The 20,091-nt window shown below is 40.0% G+C and overlaps 1 protein-coding gene across 2 annotated transcripts in view; it reads right to left on the minus strand.

Moving 5' to 3' along the window:
• Positions 1-20,091, minus strand: part of SGCG (sarcoglycan gamma) — a 139,485-nt gene that overhangs the window by 113,132 nt on the left and 6,262 nt on the right. The gene's annotated exons all lie outside the window — the stretch shown is intronic.

A 20,091-nucleotide genomic window follows, 5' to 3' on the forward strand; every position in this document is an offset into this window, starting at 1 on the left:
AATTACGTGAATGTAACAATGTGATCTTAAATTGTTTGTATCATTATTTAAGAGTAATTAGGTCATTCCGTTTGATAAAGTGTAAAGACAATAGAATAAATATCAAACTTATGAATAATCTCAATATTTTATTTTGCATTATTTTTATGTGGCCTGGTTGTGGCATGAATTAAAACTTACTAAATTATATACCTCATATTTGCATTTTACTACTAAACCTTGACTGTAAGAGGCAGTGCCTGAGTACACCGGGGAACAACAGATACTGGGGTGTACTTGAGGAAGCAGAGAGGGTGAAAGGTGGGGTTGGAAAACTACCTATCGGGTACTGTGCTTACTACCTGGGTGATAAAATTATTTGTCCACCAAATCCTGGTGACACGCAATTGATCCATGTAACAAACCTGCACATGCACCCCTTGAACCTGAAATAAAAATTGAGGAAAAAAAGGAGCAATGCAATAACAACACATATGCTTCATTTTTATTTTGTTTTGTTAGGAGACTTTTTCTCTTCATTCTGCTTATTCATACTCTACCATAACTTCTTTTGAAATCTGATGCTTCTATCATACCAACAGCTGCAGGCCTTAAATTAAAAGCTGATACAGTTTCAAATAATCTTACATTTGTAAGACCTTTAAAAACCTTTCATGAATTCTCTGCACATTAGTACTTCTACTATGGGAACTCAGACATAAAATTATAAGACAACTATCAATTTTAAACAAAAATATCTAATATATTAAACAATAATGATATGAAATGTATTTTTGTATCAGTGTGTGTCTGAAAAGTCAAAGTCTGAAACTCCTAACTCAGTGTTCTGATTGAAATGTCATGCATTTAAAGGTTACATATTGAGAGACCTTTTCAACAATCAGTAAATTGGTTTTGTAGCGATGAACTTTTCAATGTTTTGGGAACTGCTTTGTAAAAATATTAGTCAAGTGATGTGTTTGATCTCCACTCAGAGTTACAGATTCATTTAATACTATCAACACCTATGTTTAGTTCTGCAGAAGAATGACATAAAGGAGCCTTTGAGTTTATCAGTTAGTTGAAATTAGTAAAGCAAGACCTTCATTTGGTAATGGAGGCTGCTTAAGTTTGTAACTCATATACACATATTTTGAAATGTTCTCAAAGAAATCATAACATCTTTTTTTTTTTTTTTTTTTGAGACGGACTTTCGCTCTTGTTACCCAGGCTGGAGTGCAATGGCGCCATCTCGGCTCACCGCAACCTCCGCCTCCTGGGTTCAGGCAATTCTCCTGCCTCAGCCTCCTGAGTAGCTGGGATTACAGGCACGCGCCACCATGCCCAGCTAATTTTTTGTATTTTTAGTAGAGACAGGGTTTCACCATGTTGACCAGGATGGTCTCGATCTCTTGACCTAGTGATCCACCCACCTCAGCCTCCCAAAGTGCTGGGATTACAGGCCTGAGCCACCGCGCCCGGCCCGAAATCATAACATCTTAAAGCTCCAAGAGACCTTAAAGGAAATCTGGTCTAATACTCATTTGGGTGTAAAATAATTTGTTCCAGGATACAAGGCTAGTAAGCCTATGGGTGGAAGTGACTTTGAAAGTCCTTTGGCCTAACATACCCATCTCGTACTTGGATGCTCCACTAAAACACGCTTCCAACTATGGCCCTACGAACGAACTTACGAGGACGTTTCCAGGCTTCCCCCTCATTCTCCCTCTGCTTCAATTCTTGGCTACTACAGTCATCAGTTAGCACTGACCTTTTTTCCCGACGTCCTCTCATCAAGCTCTTCCTTGATGGGTATGGAAAACCCTGTTGCTGGCTTAAGTGGTTGGGTTGCAGGGGATCACTTTCAGAACGTGTGAAAACAGGGAATTTCAGGAGTGCTGCGGTCGGTTTTGGAGATATCATTTCTATTTGTGAGATGAAGTAGGAGGTAAGGTTATATGTAGAGGGAGAATGTGGAAATAAGGGAATGAGAAAGTTCAACATTTGAAAAGAGCAGAAAATTTAATGATCTGGGTTGTCACTTGACTAGTGAAATGTATTAGACCATGTCCAGGGCCCAGCTGAAGTTAATATATATATGGATAATAGTCTCATTTTAATAGTTCTCATGACTTTATAAACTCACTGTAGTCATGGATTACTGCGACTAAATCCCCCAAAACTGCTCAGCCTCTCCTTTAATACAACACCCACTGTCTCCCCACAATTCCTCCAATACACCACCCATTGCCCTTTCGTCCATTATTCCTTCCTCCGTTTATGATGCCGTCCCCCAGAAGGTCACAGAAGACAGACTTGTGGCTCTCCCTCTCACCAGTCTGCCAGTCACTAACTTCAGTGGATTCTCTCTGCAGGACCTCCTGCTCTGCCTGCTCTCCCTTCTTATCCCTGCCTTACTTGGGGACACCTATTCTGGCTTCACCTGCTGCTGTAGCCCGGTACCTGCTTCTTCTGCTTCCGGGCCCCATCCTACACACCTGGGGACTGACAGAGGAATGACGAGAACAGGTGATTCTGTCCATATCACTCCTTGGCCTCAAGCCCTTCAGTGAGCCTCCAGGATACAGGATCCAGTTCTTGACCTGGCACACAACCTTCAGGGTTAGGCTCTGTTCATCTCTTCTGAGCTTTGTCCTGGGGAGTTCAGAATCACAAAAGTGACAATGCCCTTGGGTGCTCGGCTATCTCTGACTAGGGTTACCACCCATCTTTTTCTACTAGCAAACTATAATTTAACTTTTAAAAGTCTGCTCATAGGCCAGGCACAGCGGCTCACACCTGTAATCCTATCACTTTGGGAGGCCAAAGTGGGAAGATCACTTGAGGTCAAGAGTTCAAAACCAGCCTGGCCAACATGGTGAAACCTCGTCTCAACTAAAAATTAAAAAAAAAAAAAAATTAGCTGAGCATGGTGGTGGACACCTGTAATCCCAGCTCCTTGGAAGTCTCTGAGGCAGGAGAATTGCTGGAACCTGGGAGGTGGAGGTTGCAGTGAGCTGAGATGACGCCATTGCACTCCGGCCTGAGAGACAGAGCAAGACAGAGCAAGACTCTGTCTCAAAAAAAAAAAAAAAAAAAGTCTGCTCATGTGCCAAAAAAATGTCTGCTCATGTGCCACTATCAGCTGTCTATACTTAAAAAAAATAGACATATAATAATTGTATATATTTACTGGGTACATGTGATGTTCCAATACATGTATACATTAGGTAATGATCAAATACGGATAATTAGCATATCCATCATCTCAAACATTTATAATTTCTTTATGGTGGGAACACACAAAATCCCTCTCCTAGCTATTTTGAGATGTATCATACCTTTTTCTTGGCTATCGTCACCTACCGTGCAATAGGACACTAAGCCTTATTTGTCCTTTCTAATTCTGACTTTTTTACCCATTGACCAAGCTCATCCCTTTCTTCCTCTTCACCTCCTTATTTTCTGGTAATCATTGTTCTACTGTCAACTTACAGGACATCAACATTCTTTTTTTTTTTGAGATGGAGTCTTACTCTGTCACCTAGGCTGGAGTGCAATGGCTCAATCTCAGCTCACTGCAACCTCCGCCTCCTGAGTAGCTGGGATTACAGGCGTACACCACCATGCCCGGCTAGTTTTGTAATTTTAGTAGAGACAAGTGTTTCACCATATTGGTCAGGCTGGTCTTGAACTCCTGACCTTGTGATCCACCCACCCTGGCTTCCCAAAGTGCTAAGATTACAGGTGTGAACCACCATGCCCAACTGGAGATCAACTTTTAAGATTCTGCATATAAGTGAGAACATGCAGTATCTGTCTTTTCATGCTTGCTTATTTTACTTAACATGATGTCCTTCAGGTTCATCCACATTCTAAAAAATGACAGGATTTTATTGTTTTTAAAGGCTGAATAGTATTACATCATGCATAGATACCACATTTTCTTTATCCAGTCATCCATTGTTAGATACTTAGGTTGATTCCATATCTTGGCTATTGTGAATAGTGCTAAAATAAACATGTGGATTCAGACATTTCTTTGACATAGGAATTTCATTTCCTTTGAATATATACCCAGTAGTGGCACCATAGAAAACCACTAAACCACAAAGGTAAACATCAAGAGAGGAAGGAAGGAACAAAGAATCTACAAAACAGCCAGGAAGCAATTAATTAATAAAATAGCAGGAATAAGTCCTTACCTATCAACAGTAACTTCCCATGTAAATAGGTATTGTGTGGCTGAAAGGATAAAAGGTATAGTATTGCTGAAAGGATAAAAAGAACTAATTGTATGCTGCCTACAAGACACTACTGCACCTTTAAGGCTACACATACTACAAGCAAAGAGGTGGAAAAAGATATTCCCTGCAAACAGAAACCATAAACAAGCAGAGGTAATTATATTTGTATCAGAAAAAATAAACATTGAGTCAAAAACTATTAAAAAAGACAAAAGAGATCATTATATGATGATAAAGAGCATTTTTAGCAAGAAAATATAGCAATTATAAAGATATATGCACCCAAGACCCAAGCACCCAAATATATAAGGCAAATATGAAATCTATATGTACTTTTAAACTTAACCATAGTCACTTATATTTTTGTCATTACTTGTTTATACTGTCCTCTCTACCTGATCATAAACTTTTTGTTCAATTCCCACATAGAATGAGCCTTCAAGGAAGTAAACTGAATACTTACCTCAGCCTTAGTTTTTTTTAAAAAATGATATTAATTCCATACTGTACAGTAATGTTAAAAACTTGAGCTAATATGGGAACTGGATGACATTATAGGAAGTATCCAGAAGAGGTCAGTATAACAGTAATAAAAGTATGGTTCTGGGGACAAATTAAATATGAATGCAAATTAAATTATTTTGTGAGTAATAAACTTTAAAAGCTTTTAGAAATACTATGTCAATTATTTGCCTCTTTAATTAAAGTTACAATCCTCAAAACAGGTGGCCATACACCTTTTTTCACATAAGCAAAATAAGGTAATCAAATAATTCTGTACTCAGCTAAAAACTAAGAGTTTTCGTCTGGATTGTAATTACTTTGATGATTCTCACTCACATTTTTTGACGATTTATCAGTAGGAATCACCCAGTGAACACATTTTAACAAATATAATTAATATCCCCTGTAAAATTGTCATATTCATTAAACATTCAGTTATTGGACTACTAAATGTATTTTTGTGTGTGTGTGGTACCTTTAGGGAATTAGAAGTCAATACTTATAAAAATCGAACTTAGTGTTCTAAGAGAAGATAGAGGGGGAAAATTCACATGTAATAAATAAAGAATCATTGAGATGCTGGAGAAATGAGGTATAAAAAAGGCTAAAAGAAAAAGAAAACTCAGATTTCAGAAAAGAAAATAGAATACTATCTAAAATTTCATAGTGTTATGAGTTATACACTGGCAATCACTGAATTGGTTCATAATATTCTAAAAGTATTTTTCATGAACACATGACTTCAAATAATTTGTGAGAAACAGATATTGGTTTCCAAGATGGCCAAATAGAGGCAGCTCTGGAATGCAGTTCCCAGCAAGAGAGACACAGAAGCCAAGTGGCCTCCACAGTTCCAAATGAGGTACCAGGTTCATTTTGTGGATCTGGTTGGACAGAGGGTATAAATCAAAGAGGGCAAGTTGAGGCAAGGCAGGGCACTGCCCCACCCAGGAGGTGCATGCAATTGACTGGAGGATGGGGGCTCTCACCCTCTGGGACTTCAATTGGGATACTGCCCTTCACCCAAGCCCCCTACAACCCACAGAACAGGAGATCTTTGCCAGGCTGAAAAGCCCCCACAAACTGCCTGAAAAGGGCTGAGGAGCAACTCTGGCAGTGCCAGGGTTGTCAGCACAGATCTAGTTGGAAGCACTGGCTGATGCCTAGAAAGCCTGCAGGACTGAGCTACCTGTCCCCAAGAAAGAAAGGGAACTGAAAGCAGGGAATCAGGCCATACAGCCAGGAGGATTCCTCTTCCACAAAGCCCAGCAGATTGAAGCCCTCTCACTTGAAAGTATCACAGCTAACACATCAGTCAGAGTATGACCAGGAACAACCGAGCTTGGCAGGGGGAAGAGCAGCTGCCATTGCAGAGGCAGGCCTAATCTTCCTGAGTAAACAAAAGTCACAGGAAATCTACACAGCAGCTCCACTGAATCCATGGCAGCCTAGCAGCGCCTCTGCAGGCAGACAAAGGAAAGGCCGCCTCCTCAAGCAGCTACCTGAAATCAAAGCTAGATAAATCCAAGAAGATAGGAAGAAATCAGTGCAAAAATGATGAAATCATCAAAGACTGGAATGCCTCGCCCCGACCAAGGGAATACAACTCCTTACCAGCAAGGGAACAAAACAGGATGGAGAATGAATTTGATGAACTGGCAGAAGCAGGCTTCAGAAGATGGGTGATATACTTCTCTGAGCTAAAAGAACATGTTCTAACCCAATGCAAAGAAGCTAAAAACTTTGAAAAAAGGTTAGACAAGATGCTAACTAGAATAACCAGCTTAGAGAAGAACATAAATGACTTGATGGAGCTGAAAAACACAGCACAAGAACTTCGCAGAGCATACACGAGTTTCAACAGCCAAATCAATCAAGCAGATGAAAGCATATCAGAGACTGAAGAACAACTCAATGAAATAAAATGAGAAGGTAAGAAAAGAGAAAAAAGAGTGAAAAGAAATGAACAAAGCCTCTAATAAATATGAGATTATGTGAAAAAAACCTAATCTACATTTGATTGGTGTACCAGAAGATGACAGGGAGAATGAATCCAAGCTGAAAAACACTCTTCAGGATATTATTCAGGAGAACTCCAACCTAGCAAGGCAGGCCAACATTCAAATACAGGAAATACAGAGAACACCACAAAGATATTCCTCAAGAAGAGCAATCGCAAGGCACAAGGCACATAATCATCAGATTCACCAGGGTTGAAAGAAGGAGAAAATGCTAAGGGCAGCCAGAAAGAAAGGTCAGATCACCCACAGAGGGAAGCCCATCAGACTCGCAGAAGATCTCTCTGCAGGAACCCTACAAGCCAGAAGAGAGTGGGGGCCAATATTCAACATACTTAAAGAAAAGAACTTTCAACCCAGAATTTCATATCAAGCCAAATTAAGCTTCATAAGTGAAGGAGAAATAAAATCCTTTACAGACAAGCAATTGCTGAGAGATTTTGTCACCACCAGACCTGCCTTACAAGAGCTCCTGAAGGAAGCACTAAACATGGAAAGGAACAACCAGTACCAGCCACTCCAAAAAACAATCAAATGGTAAAGACCAAGGATGCAATGAAGAAACTGCACCAACCAAAGGATGAAATATCCAGAAACAAAATGGCAGGATCAAATTCACACATAACAATATTAATATTAAATGTAAATGGACTAAATGTCCCAATCAAAAGACACAGACTGGCAAACTGGATAAAAAGTCAAGAACCATCAGTGTGCTGTTTTTAGGAGACCCATCTTGCATGCAAAGACACACATAGACTCAAAATAAAGGGATGAAAGAATATTTACCAAGCAAATGGAGAGCAAAAAAAAGCAGGGGTTGCAATCATAGTCTCTGATAAAACAGACTTTAAACAACAAAAATCAAAAGAAACAAAGAAGGGCATTACATAATGGTAAAAGGATCAGTACAACAAGAGGCACTAACTATCCTAAATATATATGCACCCAATACAGGAGTACCCAGATACATAAAGCAAGTTCTCAATGACCTACAAAGAGACTGACTCTCGCACAATAGTAGTGGGAGACTTTAACACTCCATTGTCAATATTAGACAGATCAACAAGACAGACAATCAACAAGAATATCCAGGACTTGAACGCAGATCTGGACCAAGCAAACCTAATAGACATCTACAGAACTCTCCACCCCAAATCCACAGAATATACATTCTTCTCAGCACTACATGGCATTTACTGTAAAATCGACCACATAATTGGAAGTAAATCACTCCTGAGAAAAAGCAAAAGAATAGAAATCATGACAAATAGCCTCTCAGACCACAGTGCAATCAAATTAGAAATCAGGATTAAGAAACTAAATCAAAACCATGCAACTTCATGGAAACTGAACAACTGGATCTTGAACGTTGACTGGATAAACAATGAAATGAAGGCAGAAATGAAGATGCTCTTTGAAAACAATGAGAACGAAGACAAAATATACCAGAATCTCTGGGACACATTTAAAGCAGTGTCTAGAGGGAAATTGACAGCAATAAATGCCCACATGAGAAACAAGGAAAGATCTAAAATCAACACCCTGTCATTGAAATTGAAAGAGCTAGAGAAGCAAGATCAAAAACACTCAAAAGCTAGCAGAAGACAAGAAATAACTAAGATCAGAGCAGAACTGAAGGAGATAGAAACACAAAAAACCCTTCAAAAAATCAATAAATCCAGGAACTGGTTTTTTGAAAAGATCAACAAAATAGACTACTAGCCAGTCTAAGACAAAAGAAAAGAGAGAAGAATCAAATAGATGCAATAAAAAATGATAAAGGGAATATGACCACCAATTCCCCAGAAATACAAACTACCATCAGAGATTACTACAAACAGCTCTATGCACACAAACCAGTAAATCTGGAAGAAATGGATAAACTCCTAGACACTTGCACTCTCCCAAGACTAAACCAAGAAGAAGCTGAAACCCTGAATAGACCAATAACAAGGGCTGAAGTTGAGGCAGCAATTAATAGACTGCCAACCAAAGAAAGTCCAGGTCCAGATGGGTTTACAGCCAAATTCTACCAGACATACAAAGAGGAGCTGGTACCATTCCTTCTGCAGCTATTCCAAACAATACAAAAAGAGGGAAACCTCCCTAACTCATTTTATGAGGGCAATATCATCCTGATACTAAAACCTGGCAGAGACTCAACTAAAAAAGAAAACTTCAGGCCAATGTCCATGATGAACATCGATGCAAAAATCTTCAATCAAATACTGGCAAATCAAATGCAACAGCACATCAAAAAGCTTATTCATCACGATCAAGTAGGTTTCATCCCAGGGATGCAAGGCTGGTTCAACATACACCAAGTCTATAAATATAATCCATCACATAAACAGAACCAAAGACAAAAACTACATGATTATTTATACAGAGGCCTTCAACAAAATTCAACAGCCCTTTATGCTAAAAACCTTCAATACACTATGGAATGTATCACAAAATAATAAAACCTATTTACAACAAACTCACAGCCAATATCATACTGAACAGGCAAAAACTGGAAGCATTCCCTTTGAAATCTGGCACTAGACAAGGATTCCCTCTCACCACTCCTATTCAGTATGGTACTGGAAGTTCTAGCCAAAGCAATCAGGCAAAAAAAAAAAAAAAAAAAAAAAAAAAAAAAGAAATAAAGGGTATTCAATTAGGAAAGGAAGAAATCAAATTGTCTCTATTTGCAGATGACATGATTGTATATTTAGAAGACCCCATCATCTCAGCCCCAAATCACCATAAACTGATAAGCAACTTTAGTAAAGTCTCAGGATACAAAATCAATGTGCAGAAATCACAAGCATTCCTACAAACAGAGCCAAATCAAGAGTGAACTCCCATTCATAATTGCTAAAAAGAGAATAAAATCCAAGAATACAACTAACAAAGGATGTAAAGGACCTCTTCAAGGAAAACTACAAACCACTGCTCAAGGAAATCAGAGAAGACACAAACAGATGGAAAAACATTACATGCTCATGGTTAGGAAGAATTAGTTTCATGTAAATGGCCATAATGTCCAAAGTAATTTATAGAGTCAATGCTATCCCCATCAAGCTACCAATGACCTTCTTTACAGAACTGGAAAAAACCACTTTAAACTTCATATGGAACCAAAAGAGAGCCTGCATAGCCAAGACTATGTTTCTTTTTCCTAAGCAAAAAGAACAAAGCTGGAGGCATCACATTGCCTGACTTCAAACCATACTAAAAGGCTACAGTAATCAAAACAACATGGTAGTGGTACCAAAACAGAGACATAGACAAATGGAACAGAACAGAGGCCTCGGAAGCAACACCACACATCTACAACCATCTGTTCTTTGACAAACCTGACAAAAACTAGCAATGGGGAAAGGATTCCCTGTTTAATAAACGGTGTTGGGAAAACTGGTTAGTCATGTGCAGAAAGCAGAAACTGGACCCCTTCCTGACACCTTACACTAAAATTAACTCCGGATGGATTGAAGATTTAAACATAAGACCTAATAGTATAAAAATCCTAGAAGAAATCCTAGGCAAAACCATTCAGGACATAGGCATAGGCAAGGACTTCATGACTAAAATATCAAAAGCAATGGGAACAAAAGCCAAAATAGACAAACAAGATCGAATTAAACTTCAGAGCTTCTGCATGGCAAAAGAAACCATCATTAGAGTGAACCAGCAAACAACAGAAAGGGAAAAAGATTTTGCCATCTACCCATCGACAAAGGACTAATATCCAGAATCTACAAAGAACTAAAACAGATTTACAAAAAAAAAAAAAACAAAAAAACCCACAAAAAACCTATTTAAAAGTGGGCGAAGGATATTAACAGATACTTCTCAAAAGAAGACATGTATGAGGCCATCAAAGATATATAAAAGTGCTCATCATCGCCGGTCATTAGAGAAATGCAAATCAAAACCATATTGAGATATCATCTCACGCCAGTTAGAATGGTGATCATTAAAAAATCTAGAGACAGCAGATGCTGGAGAGGATGTGGAGAAACAGGAACACTCTTACACCGTTGGTGGGAGTGTAAATTAGTTTAACCATTGTGGAAGACAGTGTGGCGAGCCCTCAAGGATCTAGAAATAGAAATTCTATTTGACCCAGCAATCTCATTACTAGGTATATACCCAAAGAATTACAGATCATTCTGTTATAAAGATGCATGCACAAACACACCTATGTTCATTTAGGCACTGTTTACAGTCGCAAAGACCTGGAACCAACCCAAATGCCCATCAATGACAGACTGGACAAAGAAAATGTGGCACATATACACAATGGAACACTATACAACCATAAAAAACGATAAGTCTGTGTCCTTTGCAGGGACGTGGATGAATCTGGAAACCATCATTCTCAGCAAACTGACACAAGAACAGAAAATCAAACACCGCATGTTCTCACTCACAGGCAAGTGTTGAACAATGAGAACACGTGGACACGGGGAGGGGAGCACTACACACTGGGGTCAGTTGGGGTGGGGGGTTGGGAAGGTGAGGAGGGATAACGTGGGGAGAAATGCCAGATATAAAATGATGGGGGTACGTAGGCAGCAAACCATCTTGCCATGTAAGTACCTATGCAACAACTCTGCATGATCTGCACATGTACCCCAGAACCTAAAGTACAATTAAAAAAAGAAAGAAATCACAAATCTGTCAACCCCCTCATAGCCCAAAAAAAGAAAAGAAACAGATATTGCAACTCCATCAAATATAGACTTCCTGGGCAGTGATTCTTTGGGCAGAGAATGAAAGTGTGATGTGTGCAAATCAGAATCACAGGAAATATATTAAAAACAATTATTTGCTGGGCACGGTGGCTCATGCCTGTAATCCCACTCTGGGAGGTCGAGGCAGGTGGATCATGAGGTCACCATCCTGGCAAACATGGTGAAACCCTGTCTCTACTAAAAATACAAAAATTAGCCATGTGTGGTGGTGTGTGCCTGTAATCCCAGCTACTTGGGGGACTGTGGCAGGAGAATCGCTTAAACTAGAGAGATGGAGGTTGCGGTGAGGCAAGATTTCGCCATTGCGCTCCAGCCTGGGTGGCAGACCCCGTCTTCCCCCCCCCCCCAAAAAAGAACATGTGCATGGTAAAGAGGAAATCAATCAAAAAGGCTTGTAATAACATCTCCTGCTGTCTCCTTCTTTTCCCCACTGCACCTTTACCTCGATGTGTCTGAGGTTACTAGGTAGATCTTCCTTTTTATACTTACCGCTTCCCTTTAATTCTCTCACACTGCTATGTCTCAGTGGATTAACTCTAGACATTATCTACCCGGTTTGTTCACACAGGTGTTCATACTGCAGCGCTCTCCTCCTTTCTCCTACGTAGTTCTATCACCTCTTCCAGCTCCTTCTGCCGTCAACCTGGCAACTTCACACAGTCTACTTAAATATTTCTTGTTTCAAAATTATAGAGAGTGTATCTTGACTCTTGTGCACTTCAACCGAGTGCACTCTGCTGCAGCCGCTCCGATTCCAGCTGTACCCACAGAGCTCCCCACTCCTGTCTCCAGCCCTCTTCCCGTTTACCTGCACTGATACATGATCAAAGCTGATCCATTCCATCCCGTTTGGAAACCATAATGGCATCTCCTGTGATTTGACCAGCTTGATTAAAAAAATAAAAATGCAACAAACAGTGTTCACATTTTTATGATTATGCTTCTTTTCGTAGACAGATACTGATTTCATAACCCCTGTGCCACTCAGAGTTTCTATTACCAGTTCCAAACGGAATCTACTTTAAAAAATATCCCTCCGAATATTTTAATTACTTCATCTTGACATCATGGCTTTCCCGTACAGTTTTTATTGTTGGAATTTCTGAATTCCATTTTTTTCCCCTCTTTGTTACAAGAAGAAATTGCGTGAAATATGTCTTTGACATTCTTAGTTGTCTCCTGACTTTTATTAATTTAATCTACCGTATGGAATCGATTCCACTGTTTGGCTTGAAATGTACTCGCTTTCACTCTCTGATATAAACAGTTTCTGTCATAGTTGGATCATGACTTTCTTGTGTGACTAACTTCTATCTCCCTTGTTTTTTAAATTATCTTTCTTTTCACTTCTTACATTCTTTTTTTTTTTTTTTTTTTTTTTTTGAGACGGAGTTTCACTCTTGTTACCCAGGCTGGAGTGCAATGGCACGATCTCAGCTCACCGCAACCTCCGCCTCCTGGGTTCAGGCAATTCTCCTGCCTCAGTTTCCTGAGTAGCTGGATTACAGGCATGCGCCGCCATGCCCAGCTAATTTTCTTGTGTTTTTAGTAGAGACGGGGTTTCACCATGTTGACCAGGATGGTCTCGAGCTCTTGACCTCGTGATCCACCCGCCTCGGCCTCCCAACGTGCTGGGATTACAGGCTTGAGCCACCACCCCGGCCTCACTTCTTACATTCTTTACCTCGATCACATCTTCAGGCTATTGCCTAACTTGTAGTAATCATGAGCATTGTACATAACCTCCTTTTTCTGCCATATGCTGTGATGTGGGCTCTCCCCCGTCCTGTTCCCATCTGCTGGTTGAGGCTCCCACAGCCGTGGCCTTGAGTGGGTGTCTGTTATTGCCCTCCTGAGCTGGGGTAATTGTTCCCTGGACCTTCACTCATGTGCTTTCATTTACTCCCTTGCTTTGATGGAGGACACCCTCAATAATTATTCAGAAAGGAAGGCAGGGAAGCATATTGTCTGAGACGTTTGGTGTCTGAAAATGTATCTATTCTGCTCTCAAATTGGTTAATAATTCATTTCATTCAGCACAGAATTCTGGATTGAAATAATTTCTACTGAACTTTGAAGTCCTTGCTATACTGACATCTATCATTAAGAGCTCCTGCAGAGAGGTGTAATTCTGTCCTAATTTTCATTTCTAGTTTACACTGAGTAAGATATATTACTGTTTAAAGGTATCTGTGCCTATATTTTGGTAAAATTAATATTCTTCCCAATTTATTTCCTTTTACATTCATCTGAAATTTTATATATCTGATGTGATCAAAGAGAAGATAGCATGCGGTTATAAAACTTAAGTGGATTTGCTCTTAGTGCAAACCAATTATTATCAAGTAAGAATACTGGTCATATTCCACGAATGTTCCTAAATTTCTTTACCTTGATCAGAAATTTCTGATGAAGGGCTAGAAAATGAATGATGGTAGGAATTATGAAAAGAATAATAGGTGATACAAAGTAAATTTGGAGGAAAATAGCAAAATCGAATAGAGACTATCAGAAGTCTGGATAGAGAGGAATAGAGTGATCTGTGCCCAGGAACTTTGAAAGCATGTTGGTTATCGAAAATTTGTGGAAACCTTCATTTTATATAAGAAACACTCCTTCTCTGAGATGGTTTCTTCCATTATAGTAACATTTCTGGACTCTCTCTACTATTTTTACTCATTTCTCCCCAGTAAAAGTGGATTTATGCACCTCATCTGTGAGCTGGTGTAAGAAAGCACACCTGCATGTGTGACTCCGCCTCCCTCTTTAGGGACCTGGCTTCATGTCCGCAGAGAGGACACTTCTTGCAATGATCCTTTATCCTGAGCGTTTAAGATGCAATCTTCCCTTTGGAGACCCATGATTTCCCAGTGCTGCGTGTGCGGCGAGTGGAGGGATCCTTGTCCAGAACGTAACGTCAGGAGTTCACCACTGCTGCGAACCTAGGATGTATTCTTTAGCAGCTCCATTTGCAAACAAACAAAAACAAACAAAAAACTGATGGAGCTTCACTGGCCTCATTCTTTTCTCTGTTTTTCAGTTGGTTCAGAAAGTGGGCAGTAAATAGAGGTACGGTTTTTCTCAATCCTATCAATCTAAAAAAATGAATATCAGCATTTAACAACCACATTATCTTTGAGCATCTACCACGAGGTAGGGGCTGTTCTGTATCAACATGTGTCTTTCTTTAACCCTTTTCTCCCACTCCCTCCTTTCTTGCAAGAGCTGGTGTCCCCCTAGGTACCTTCGTCCTCCTCCTGGCCTTCAGCATAGGCTAATCAGAGACTGTTGCTTGTCTATAACCTGTTCACCCATCACTTGATTGTAAGCCTGATGGCAGACTGAGCCTTGATACCTACATTTCCTTAGTCTCTAGATACTCATTAATTATTTGCTAAATTAATGAAATAATTAGTAAACCATCAACTTTAAACCATAAATTTTCTGTACTTAGGTAGTTTTCTTTCCCACTGAGGAGGCAGATAGCTACACACTTGATAATACGGTTAGCATTACAATTTTGACATGAACTAAGGGCTGTGGAAGCAAATAAAGGAAAACTTAAATGTATTTGGAACAGACCTAGTGGCAGTCGATTCTCCAACAGCACAAATCATTATTATTAATTTATCTAATTTTTCTAATATTTGTATATATTTTAAATATACCTAATATAGTAATATAATAATACATGAATATAATTTATAAATGTATAAAAGTCAACACATACTGAGATACGTGTCAGTCACTTTCCTAAGTGGTATGTTTTTTTATTAATTCATAAACAAACTTGGAGATCACCAACCAAAACCTTAAAACAAACCAACTTTGTTCCTTGAAAAGAAGACAGAAAAAAAGAAAAAGAAAACCACATGTTCTTAGAGCTTGTTGGACACCTCCCTCAAAGGCTCCCTAGAACACAGACATAAAATTAGGCAATATTGCAATTGCAACATTGCAAATGCCTCAGAGAGTGAAGATATGGATAAGGTGAAGTCAACACGAGTAAGAGGTGGTGGAGATGACTTGTATCAGATACTCAAGTCCAAAGGCAGTCTTCCTTCTACAGGAAAACTGATTCCTTTCAATTACATGGTACGGGCCTCAACCCTGGCACCAGGGACTGGTTTTGAATCTTATCTTCAGTGTTGATGACTTTGGCTCAGTCTCTTAGATCGGGGGTTCCGAACCCCCGGGCTATGAACGGGACTGGTCCGTGGCCTGTTAGGAACCCGGCCTCACAACAGGAGGTGAGTGGCTGTTGAGCAAGCATTAATGCCTGAGCTCTACCACCTGTCAGATCAGTAGAGGCATTAGAGTCTAATAGGACTGCAAACCCGACTGTGAACTACTCATGAGAAGGATCTAGGCTGTATGCATCTTAAGAGACTCTAAGTCCTGATGGTCTTTTTTTTTTTTCCAGATAGAGTCTCACACTGTTGCTGGGCTGGAGTGCAGGGGTGCAATCTTGGCTCACTGCAACCTCGGCCTCCCAGGTTCATGTGATTCTCCTGCCTAAGCCTCCCAAGTAGCTGGAATTATAGGTGCCCACCACCACACCCGGCTAATTTTTTTGTATTTATAGAAGAGACAGGGTTTCACTATTTTGACCAGGCTGGTCTCAAATTCCTGATCTCATGATCCACCCGCATCAGCCTCCTAAAGTTCTGGGATTACAGGCGTGAGCCACTGCACCCGGCTCTGCCTGATGATCTTATGTGGAAAAGTTACATCCTGAAACCATCCCCCCTGCCTTCCATCTATGCAAAAATTGTCTTCCTCAAAACCAGTCCCTGCTGTCAAAAAGGTATCAAAATCTTCTGTTCTCTGTCTTTCTCTAGAGATAACAAAAACCTCAGGGTTTGAAGTCAGCTGAGCTTTATATTTACCTTCTTCTTTTAATAGTTTTGTAATGTTAAGTAAGTCAGTTATCTTCTTCAATGGTCAATTTTCTCCTATTAATGTTGGGGATAATACTATCTCCCATTTAAGGTTAATGAAATAATTAAATGGAATAAGGTACAAAAGGTATTTGACATGTAGTAAATATATGTTAAATGGTTAGCTGTTAATACAATTATTCCTTAAGGCTGAAAGTGAATTTATTAAAAAAAATATATAATAAGATATGTGGACTGGGCGCAGTGGCTCATGCCTGTAATCCCAGCACTTTGGGAGGCTGAGGCAGGCAGATCAGGAGGTCAGGAGTTTGAGAGCAGTCTGGCCAACATGGTGAAAAACCCCGTCTCTACTAAAAATACAAAAACATTAGTCAGGCATGGTGGCGGGTGCCTGTAATCCCAATTATTTGGGAAGCTGAGGCAGAAGAATCATTTGAACCTGGGAAGGCAGAGACTGCAGTGCGCTGAGATTGCGCCACTGCACTCCAGCCTGGGCAACAAGAGGAAGACTCAGTCTCAAAAAAAAAAAAAAAAAAAAAAAGATATGCGAATTACAGATTATGATACATGTAGCCTTTATGATAAAAAGTATCTGAATATGCCTGATATGATAAAGACATTTTGACTTAATGGCATATCTTAGCATTAATGTGCTCAGTTACTAATTAACTCTCATAGGCAGACCACAGCACAGCACTTTCCTACAATCAAGCCAAATTATATTATTTTCTTTACGGTTTAGCTTTCAAATAGACATCGTGGGTCAACAACGTCCTCTGCTACGATGCACGCAGGTCAGCAGGCTTGACCACACACAGGGGCACGGTGGTAGGCTGAAAGGCACAGAAGTTGGACTCCCAGGCAGCGGCACCTGGTTGCTTCTGGCACTGTCTCTCTCTGGTTACTTCACAGGGTCCCTGTGCTCCTCACCGCTCACCCTCATGCAGCTACTGAGAAGTCTTCACCATTCTGTTCCCTCAAGACATCTTTGTCCTCTGAAAATGCGTGCCTGGATACTGGAGACACCATGAAAACAGGTAGGCTGTGTCGTGAGGTCACAAGCGTGGTGGCAAGACAATTATGCTGAAACTGAGGGAAAAGACAGCAGAAGAGAGATGCAGCAAGACAGGTGGCTTTAGCTCCTCGTGTTTAAAGACTCATAAACAGAGACATTTCATGGACACATGGACAAGCTCGTATGTCTTTATTGTCACTCCTACTTCTACCCAAACTTTCTTTGCACTGATTCTCTGTCATTTGTGCCAGATGGCTCCAGCAGACATCTTACATCATTTAATTCAAATCATTGCAATTAATGTGTGTATACTCCCTCAGTAAGCTAACGATCATGAAGTCCCGTTTGTTTTCATAGGAAAGAAGGATTCCGATTGAAGGAAGAAATTAAGCCCCATTCCTTAACACGAAAGAAATAAAGCTGTTTGGTATCAAGCATTAGATTCTGTGGGATTTCATGTGACTTAGGACAGGCCAGGCCAATCAGACATTCTCTTGTTCACAGAGATGATTTTAGAAGGATTCGATCCAAGCCAATTGGGCTTAATGAGAGCAAATTCCACTACTTTTATTTCTGCCACCAGAGAGCCACCTTTCTCCTCCACTTACCCTGAATCTGATAGTGCTTGAAGCCTGGGTTTGTCAGCAACCACACAAGCAAGCCAACACAGCAGAACACAGAGCTGAGGGCTGGAGAAAAAGTAATAGCCACGCCGAAGCCAAGGATCAAGGCATGCCCAAGCCAGCCCCAGTCTTGTACTTCTCAGTTATACCCGTCAATAAATCGCCTTTGTTGTTCAAAACTGTAAAGTTGGTATTTGATCATCTGCAGCACGAAGAATCCAAGTTTGAGGCCAACCAGTGCAGCAATCTAAAGAAGTTGCCTTTGTTGCTTCCACAGTGTGACCGTGGGTGATGGTGGTGCGGTAGGAATTCACTACTTCCTGACAAACGGAAAAACGAGGGGGAATGCGACCCCAAGTAGAAAGGAGTATTAAAAAATGAGGAGAGATGGTGAATGCAAATGTGAATGACTCCCTGCCATTAGTCATGCAAACAGAACTTGTAGGTTATGGAAATCCACATCTTCAGTGTTGGCTCATGTGAATGAGAAGGATTGTTCAGTGTTCTGTGCGCTGGGTGGGGAGGGCGTCAAAGATGAGGGTAGAGAAGGATTACTAGGTTTTGCAAGAGAAGATTAGTGGGAAAATTTAAGATGACAGTTTTAAGTTTTTTTTAAAAAAAAATATATACGCATCAATTATTCAATAAGCCTCATGGAGGAGTCCTTGGCTTTCTCACATACTGAATTTCATCAAATCTAAGAGTGATGATTGTCAGAACACCATTACTTTTGTGCCATTAAGAAAGGAAATTCCAATGTAAATTAAGCCATATTACTGATTATAATATGCCTCACAATTTCAGAGCTATTTAAATATGAGAAAAATGGGCATCTGAGATTTGGTGAAATATGATAACACAATGGAGTGCATATTAAGAGCAGCTGCCTGTCAATCATGCTTTATTTAGATAATTGTTATCAATGATTATCTTTGTCACATATGTGAGCTGGCTTTTGCTGATAAAAAAAATGTTTGTCTTCTAGAATAGATGACAAATGTCATTCTTGTTTAAGACAGAAAAGTGATAGATTTTTGGGTAACTGCATGGAAATGTGCATTATTGTATACAGAGGTTACAGTAGTGCAATTAATTACCGACTGTGTTGAGAAGCCGTGTTATTTTGTGTTATGTGAGTTAATTGTATGGCAAAGCCACCAGGACCCTGCTGGGGTACTGCTACTGTTACTGCTGTTTTTGGTCCAATGGCACCTGCTAGGTGCCAAACAGTGTTCCAGGGCTGAGAATACCACCATGAACAGGACAACAGAGGTCTCTTGTTCTAGAGTCTTCTTAGAGCTTACATTCTGGTTGAGGGGAAACAGCCAATATGTATGAAAATTTCTCATATTTAAATACAGAAAATAAGACAATTTTCCATAGTGACAAGTTTATTAAGAGAATAAATAGGATCACTGGGATAATATTTTAAATACAATGGTAAAAAAGGTTTTTCTGGCACATCAAGTTAAAAAGCTTCTGCACAGCAAAGGAAGCAGTCAATGGAGTGAAAAGAAGCCACAGAATGGGAGAAAACATTTGCAAACTACCCATTTGACAAGGGATAATAACCGTAATGACTAGGGAGCTCAAACAACTCTATAGGAAAAAAAAAAATACAGTAATCCAATCAAAAAATGGACAAGGGGGCTGGGTGTGGTGGCTCATGCCTGTAATCCCAGTGCTTTGGAAGGCCAAGGTAGGTGGATCACCTGAAGTCAGAAATTCAAGACCAGCCTGGCCAACACCGTAAAACCCCCTCTCTACTAAAAACACAAAAAAATTACCTGGGTGTGGTGGCAGGCCACCTGAAATCCCAGTTACTTGGGAAGCTGAGGCAGGAGAATCCCTTGAACCCAGGAGGTGGCGGTTGCACTGAGCCAAGATCACGCCATTGCACTTTAGCCTGGGCAAAAAGAGGTTAACTCGGACTTAAAAAAAAAAAAAAAGAAGAAGAAAAAACAAAAAAAGAAAAACAACAAGAAAACTCTCAGTAAACTAGAAATAGAGGAGAACTTCCTCAACTTGATAAATAATTTCCAGAAAAACCTTCAAC

This window comes from Saimiri boliviensis, chromosome 16, assembly GCF_048565385.1.
Source record: "Saimiri boliviensis isolate mSaiBol1 chromosome 16, mSaiBol1.pri, whole genome shotgun sequence".
Classification (NCBI taxonomy): Eukaryota; Metazoa; Chordata; class Mammalia; order Primates; family Cebidae; genus Saimiri; species Saimiri boliviensis.